This window comes from Bison bison, unplaced genomic scaffold (genome assembly GCF_000754665.1).
Source record: "Bison bison bison isolate TAMUID 2011002044 unplaced genomic scaffold, Bison_UMD1.0 scf7180017864456, whole genome shotgun sequence".
Lineage (NCBI taxonomy): Eukaryota > Metazoa > Chordata > Mammalia > Artiodactyla > Bovidae > Bison > Bison bison.
Window position 1 is genome coordinate 7,996,468 of NW_011495018.1, and position 8,362 is coordinate 8,004,829.

Sequence of the window (8,362 nt, forward strand, 5' to 3'; positions counted from 1 at the left end):
TCTGCTCTATGCGACCCAGTATTTAGAGGCAGAGAAGTGTAGTGCTTGTCTATTTGAAAGGTTGTCATCTTATTAACTCTTAGCCGCAGGGTCTGGACTCTGCTGTGGCTGCTTATTTAGGAGACAAATAACTCAGCCTGGCCTAGTCCTGTCTGGTTTCAAGGTTTCCATGGAGACGGCGTTCCAGACAGAAGTAGCTTCGGAAGACTCAGCACCTTCCCGTGCAATCAGGAGACTGGCAGTCCTTGTTCTTATGCACCTTCTGTGTTGAGGGAGGGGTGTGTGTGTGTGTGTGTGTGTGTTTGTATATACAAATACTTGTATGTTAGAGACGTGAAATTCTATATCCACGAGTGCACAAGTGATCGCCTCTTAAGAGACACATGCACTCCTGGAAATCACAATGAAAAGTCACCATGCGTGCCGTGGATGATATAGGAGAAATCTCCAGGACAGCTGACCACAAATCCTCCTATTAATGGAGTCCCACTGCCGAAGGCTGGCTGGGCTACTGGGTAGCTGGTATTTCCTAATCTTTAATGTCAGAGGATAGACTGCATCACAGTTTCAGTTATGTGGATGTGAACAGCTTGGACAAGCACTTGGTCTTCCAGAGGCAAAGGTGGGAGCTGTGAATTTGGTCTCCTGGAGCCTGGATGCATGTGGTTTGGGAGCAGAGATGAGAGTCTGTGTGTCTCTGGGACACCTGTTCCATCTCAGAGTTTGTGTCTCCTTCTTCACTGTACTCTCTTTACTGAGCATCTATTTGCTTTCTGGCCACTGATTCACACGCTGTTCAGTAAATGCAACTTTTTCCCTCCACCAGCTCACAGTCTACACCGGGAGGCTGACAACAAACCAGGAATCAGAGCAAACAAGCTGCAAAGGGTTACAGAGCCAGAGAACAGAGCCGCCTCCCTGCCCAGGGCCGGGAAAGTCTGGTGCATTTTGAAGAGACCCGTCAAACTCCCCATTTTGCTTCAAATACGCAGGGAGTGGGGAATGTGACTTTCCATGGACCCTACCCCTCCTCAGAGTCCCTCTTTCTGGCCTGGCCTCTATCTTCCCCACTGTGGTTTAGCAACTGAAGCCCATCATGTTCCCACTGCTTTCCCCAACCTAGATTGGGGCTGTCTCCTGATACGTGTAGCCCCTAAAAATCTGCTAATGTAGGGGGGGACTTGTGATCTGGTTCCTGAGTGAGGTGGACTTGTCAGCTGGAGAAATGGGAAGAGCTCTTTAAAGAGAGGAAAGGGAATATGCAGAAGACAGAGTGTGATGGCACAACCAGGATCAGTCTGGAGGAGGCTTGGCAAGGGTGGCCCCAGGGGACACGGCTTAGAACTGGACTGTGGAGCCTTGTAGTCAGCCACATAAAAAGCATTCACCCAGTATCTGTCAAGACAGCGAATGTGAACGATCTCTGATTTTAAAAGACCCCACCAATATCCATGCATTGTTATTGGATCACACACTCATCATTGAGATTGGGGGCTGTAGGGGGCAGGACTCAGATCTTAGACCCCTTCCTTTCTCGAATTCTGCTCATCCCACACCATTAATGACTCCAAAATTGGTGTCTATATCCAGACCGCTCCCCTGAACTCAGACCGTCCATTCCTTGCTGTGGGACATTCCCACTTAGGAGTTACCTGGGCATCTCAGACTCAGCCAGCCGAGCCCTGACCTTGCCTCACCCCCGCCTCTCCTACAGCTTTCCTCACAACAGGTCAGTGGAGAGCCCGTCCTTCTGGTTGTTCTGGCTAAAAGTCCTGGAGTCGTACAGCCTGATTCCCTCTTTCTCTCTCACCCCCAGACTACCCCCAAGTTCACCTCATTGGTGCTTCTTTTCCAGACAATTCTGGGTCTGATGGACAAATATCACTTCATGTCTAGCCGTGGCTGCTACTCTTGCTACTTCTGCCCCACCTCCATCTATTTCTCAATCCAAACAGCCAGAGCGATTCTTTTCAAATCCAAGTCACACCACATCATTCTTCTTCCACAAGGCCCTCAGTGGCTCCCTCTTTGCGTAGATGGAGTAAAGGTCAATATCCTTACTGTGACCCACAGGGGCTGCCAACACCAGCAGCTGGAGGTGAAAACACACACTTTGGTCCCAGGATAGTGGTTCCCAAGCCTAACCAGGCCCCCGGATCAGCTGCAGTGATCATTCCAGACATGACGCTGGGAACCAGTCCCAAACCTGCATATCCACGAGAAGTTCCTTGATGGGGATATTCTGCTGGTATCAGGGCCAGGGCTAGAGTGAGGCACCTAGGGTGTAAATTTTCAGGAAAGAGTCACTCTGAGGTGCTAATTCAATACCATCATGGATTTGAAAACGAGCACCTCTTTAAATTCCTGTGGCCCCCAGCACCTCACTAGCCTCACCCTCGCCCCAGCCCTGGGTGGTAAGCTTCCTGTTTTTATTTATCTGCTTTCATGCATGCTAAGTCGCTTCAGTTGTGTCTGACTCTGCAATCCTAAGGACCATAGCCCTCCAGACTCCTCTATCCATGGGATTCTCCAGGCAGGAATACTGGAGTGGGCTGCCATGCCCTCCTCAGGGGATCTTCCTGACCCAGGGATCAAACCTGCATCTCTTATGTCTCCTGCAGTTTAGAGGAGAAAACAAGTGGGTTCTTTACCTCTAGTGCCACCTGAATCCCAGAGACGCCTTTTCAACTTCCTGCACCCTCCATCCTAACCTAAAGCAAGGACTCAAACTGCAGACCAGCCCTGCAATTGGATTCACTTTGGATCAGCCATATGCTGTTGGGAGGAAGAGGATCATTCAGTGGTGGCTGTGTGGGTGTTTCAGGGGACCTCACTACCCTTGTGATGGTAGAGGTTAGACCCCAAGTTTTCATCCACTCATGTTACTGACTGGTTGACAGGAGAAGAAGGGAGGGAAAAATCAGCCAGCTCGGAGGACCGATTTAGTCTTGTAAAATACACCGGAAGAGCAGAGCGTGGGAGTGATCAGCTCCCCATGGTTTGTGGTTGTAAAGATGTCTGCTTGCTAACATGCCCAGAGAGGTTACTCTGCAGCTACTCTGCAGGATAAATAATAAGACGGTTTCTTGTATCTTACAGGCTGTGGCGGGAGGAGGAGAGGATGGAATTCTGAAGGAGATGAAAAACATAGTCTGAAAAAGTGAATTTCAGCTTCTTTTGGTTTTTCACATCTTATTTGAGGGACCTTATTGGTGCTAGTGGTAAAGAATCTGCCTGCCAATGCAGGAGACACAAGAGATGTGGGTTGGATTCCCAGGTTAGGAAGATCCCGTGGAGTAGGAAATGGCAACCCATGCTGGTATTCTTGCCTGGAAAATTTAATGGACAGAGGAGCCTGGCGGGCTACCATCCACTGAGCCACAAAGAGTCAGACACAACTGAGCAGCTGAACACACACACACCAGGAGGACCCTCACGCCCTTCCATTTTCCAGTATTTTATTAAAGAAATGCTACAATTCATCAGAAGTCTGCCTGGAGCAGGAGACCGGCAGTTTTCATGATTTGGGAGGTGAGATGGTTCTTCTTCATCAGCCAGATATTTAATTAAATGCTAACCTGGGTGTTTCTGGAAAGTGGATGTGGTTCACATCTATGCTCAGATGACCGCAAATAAAGGAGATAATTGCCCTCAGTAAGGCCAGGGGTTGCTCATCCAATCAGCAGGAGGCCTGAAGAACAAACACTGAGGTTTCCTTAAGAGGAAGAAATTTCGTCTCAGGACTGTGACAGCAACTCCTGCCTGCGTTTCTGGCCTGCCAGCCCTGTGAAACTCAAACTTACTAGCCCCCGTGATCACATGCTCTAACTTCTTAAAATAAATCTCTTCATATACTTGGTTTTATTTCCTCGGAGAACCCTGGCTGATACCGGATGCCTTTACATTCCCTTTTTTTTTGCTTTAAATAGATGAAAGGCAAGCATCTGAAAGCCAAGTGACTTCAACAGCACATGCATGAAACTCACACACTATGAGGTTGGAAAAAGAAGCCTGTGGGCCAGAGAGGAGCTAGAAAACAGGCACACTAGTCTTTATTATTTTTTTTAGCTTTATTTAATGTGCAGAGGGGTGCAGCCGCTTCATCTGTTGAGGCCCTGCTGTCAGCTCTGTCTTCTGTTCTCTGACTTCCACCTCATCCTGGTCCTCAAATGTTACCTGACTCAGTCTCTGCAGACTCCTCCTTCCTCCGGCCTGGATTATTGAGATGGCTTCTCGTCTTTTTTTTTTTTTTTTTGCCACGTTGTTACTCTTTCTCGAGCAGAAGGCAATGACACCCCACTCCAGTACTCTTGCCTGGAAAATCCCATGGACGGAGGAGCCTGGTTCTACAGTCCCTGGGGTCGCTGTGAGTTGGACATAACTGAGCGGCTTCGCTTTCACTTTTCACTTTCATCATTGGAGAAGGAAATGGCAACCCACTCCAGTGTTCCTGCCTGGAGAATCCCAGGGACAGGGGAGCCTGGTGGGCTGCCGTCTATGGGGTCGCACAGAGTCGGACACGACTGAAGCGACTTAGCAGCAGCACTCTTTCTCTAAACTTCTCCACTCCTTGGTTTAGGCTCCCACGGTCTTTTCTCTGCACCTTCTCTCTGTTTCTCTCCACCTGCCCCAGAAACATCCACTGAACACCCATTTGCTGGATGACCTTGTCACTCAAATAGTTTGAACCACCTCCTAAATCGTGATGCTTCTGAAGCCTTGTCTCCATCCTAGAACTCTCCCCACTTCTTCAGAATCATCCAACCAACTGCACACTGAATCTCAGACTTGACATATTTACGGTAGACCCATCATTCCCAACCCTGTCCTCCTGAATCTCAGACTTGACGTATTTACAGTAGACCCATCATTCCCAGCCCTGTGCTTTTGATCACGGCTGGCAGAGTTTCCATCCAGAACTGGCACCTCCGCTAACAACAAGTCAGTCATTCTTGTTCACACCCGATTTCCTTAAGAGCAATGTAAATGCTTTGACTTTATTGAAGTGATGTAGTTAGATTCCTCTGAGACACGATCATTATTCTTGGCACATGATTTCTGTAATGGGATAAGCGGCTGTCTCTGCCCCTAGATAATACCTGAAAGAGGTAATATGTGCACCCGCGTTTTTAATCAAACTGGAAAATAATAACCAGGGGCAGACTAGAGGCACAGTGAATGTGTTAGCGGTGCTTCTGGTAAGTTCATGGTGGCGGGCGACTGGACTGCATCCACGTGAGTCAATGACAGGGCAAGATGAGTGGAGACGGACTCCGCTGGCAGTGCACTGATTAAGAATCTGTCGGCCGGTGCAGGGGACCCGGGTTCAATCCCTAGTCTGGGAAGATTCCACGTGCTCTGGGGTAACTAAGCCCGTGTGCCACAACCACTGAGCACAAGCTCTAGAGCCCGAGCTTCACAACGGAGAAGGCACTGCATTGAGAAGCCTGAGCAATGCAACGAAGAGGAGCCCCTGCTCGCCGCCACTGGAGACAGTCCACGCAAACCCTGAAGACCCAGCACAGCCAAAAACGAATGAATGAATGAATTAAAAAAGAAGACCGGTGGAGAACAGAACTCAGAGGGGCTTCAGGCCTTCAAAGGACATGACCTTTGTCCTAATTACAGTGGAAAACCATTGGACGGTTCTGGAAGGATTGCAAGATGATCAGACTGGAGTTTTTTAGACAATCTGAACTTCGCATGGGACAGGTGTGGATGTGGCCAGAATGGAGCCCAGACTCCAGGCTCTGATTCAGTCAGTCTTGGTAGGCAGAAGGCATTGGGGAGATGTAAAATTCCTCATGTGATGCGGTTTGGAGCCAGGCTTCTCGAGGTGAAACCACAGAAGCATGACCTCCCCCAGCCTAAGACTGCATCCCCAGAGTTGCTCACTCCCGCGCCAGTCCAGGCCCAGCCTTCAGCACCAGGTTACAGCTCCAGCAGATTCTGCTCCAAGACGTTGAAAGAGGCCCTTCAGCTACACTATGTCTACAGAGGGAAGCATCACCGTGTGGATGGCCTTTTATAACTGCAACCTGGATGGTTTTCCTTTTAGTTTATTTCAACCTCAGTGAAGTGACTCAGCCACTCAAGAATGGGTTTATCAAGGTGTCTGGCTCCAATGGATCACTCTGCACCACACCCCCACCACCCCAAATTCTATCCCTGTTTAAGTCCAGGTCCAAGTTGAATATTAGAATGATAATTCAAAGCAAACAAAATCGTTTACGTCATAGATAGCCACACTGAAGATCCAGAAGAAAGATAATGTGAAATTCTCTTCTTCATTGGGTACAATTTTTAATGAAAGTGATCAGTCGTTGAGAGACCTGGGTTATCAGAAACATGCCTTCAGTAAGCTTCTGAGTAAGGTCTTGGCTATTGCAGAGACGTGCCACATATAAGGAACACAGCATGTAAAGACAAGTCTGACTCAGTGGATTTGTGAGCGACTGGCCGTGTTATTTGTTTCTACAATGAAATCTGTATGCCTGGCCCTGGGCCATCGGCAGCCTCCTAGACCACATGCCAGCCCAGCTTCTTTAGGAAGTTTTACCTGTGAACAGCAATTTGGATGAAGAACTAGATGAGTATGTTCAAAACTAACTCCTTGGATTGAGTTATTGGGGGGATTGATCTGAGGATGAAAGGACCAGAGCAACTGTGATGTGACTGAGCCTTTGCTGTCTGTCGTCCAGGAGGACTGGGTGCCTGGTGACCAACACCATCAGTGTTGACACTCACCTCAGTTCAATCTCCAGTGTTGTGGGGAGGATTCAACGGGGGGCTACCCTTCAGATGGGATCCCATTCCCTTCTCCAAGCTTGGAGGACCAGCAGGAGCTACTTGCCCAATGAAATCACCTACAGTTGCCGGAGAATTGTTTGCCTTGAACAGAAACTATTTCATTGAACTGGACGGTGACAATGGCACAAATATCTGGGAAGGAGAAAATTTAGAAATACCACGTCAGATTTGGATGGTGGAGGCCAACTCTTCTTCATCCCTCGCTCTAAAGTTGGACACATATTTGGAAAAAGGCGACCATATGGTTCTTCTGAAGGTCAGGATATCGTGACATGCATGAGGAGACTGGTTCATGTTTCGCTGGATGAATATGAGAAGCAGTACTTTTCCATAAGACCTGACCTGGGGTCCAAAAGCTTTGGAAATATCAATAAGCATGTTGAATTGAGGAGGAAGTTGGGTTGTAAATCACTTCAGTTATATTTGGATAATGTTTATCAAGAGATGCATATATCTGAGCCCCATGCCAAACCCTTGCAACCCAATTTTATCAATAGAAGGCAGAACCCCCCAAAGCTGTTCAATGGGAGAAGCTCTATCACCTCCAGATGAGTGTCTGGTGACCCAGGGCTGCCTAAGTCAGGAAGAAGGCCTAGGAGTGCTTAAGGGGTGTGGCTACGGTGACCCAAGTCTGATCTGAATTTATAATGAAGAGCATGGATTGGTTTTAAATAATCTCCCTTGGCTGAATATGTCAGAAACACGTTCATCAGGAGGCTCATGAAGTGTCATGGGTCAGGAGGGGCCCAGCAGTTGACTTTGGGAAGAATAATTGGCTGTGCCAGGAGTCAGTTGGATAGTGCCTGAGAGTGGTTGATCTCCTGAGTCACAAAGGCTGTGTTGCTGTGTTGGCATCTCCTGACAACGGTGGCATTTGGAGGGTTAAAGTGGACACTGTGGCTGGAATGGTGATTCATCACACCTGTCCTCCTTGGACAGAGGTGCCTGAGAAGATCAGTGGAGGCAAGACAGCAGCTACACCGGGGACTGGAGCGCAGAGGGACCACCAGGAGCTGAAGAAGTAGGCTTCACCATGACGTTAGTCACTTCTGAGCTGCTGTTAAGGAACTTTTTTGCTTATGACAGAAAACCAGAATACAATTTCAACTTGATAAAGAGTCAAGTTTGTAGAGAAGGACAAACCCCAGGAAATTGACATGCTTATTCAAATCTATTTATGCTTCTTTATTTAAATCCATTTTAATAATGGAAGGGCATTTATCTGATCAGAAATTGTTATGATTTCCTTTCTTAGAAGACTTCATAGGAGACATTTTTTCACTTCTATTATCATGTTCTAAATAGGTAATTTTAAACAGATTGCATTCACATTACCTTCAACTCCAGAAGGCATCATTTATAAGATTATATTTAAGAGGCAGTTAACTATTATAAATTATGTGATGAATTATAGGACTATCTACATTTAAAGGATCCTTTTTGTTACTAAAATAAATAGTCGCTCAGTCATGTCCTACTCTTTGTGACCCCATGGACTCTAGCCACCTGGCTCCACTGTCCATGGAATTTTCCAGGCAAGAATACTGGAGTG

General features: G+C 47.6%; 1 pseudogene; it reads left to right on the top strand.

Annotated features, from left to right (window-relative positions):
- Nucleotides 1–7,835, top strand: part of LOC105002757 — a 30,461-nt pseudogene extending 22,626 nt beyond the window's left edge.
- Nucleotides 7,836–8,362: the final 527 nt, after the last annotated feature.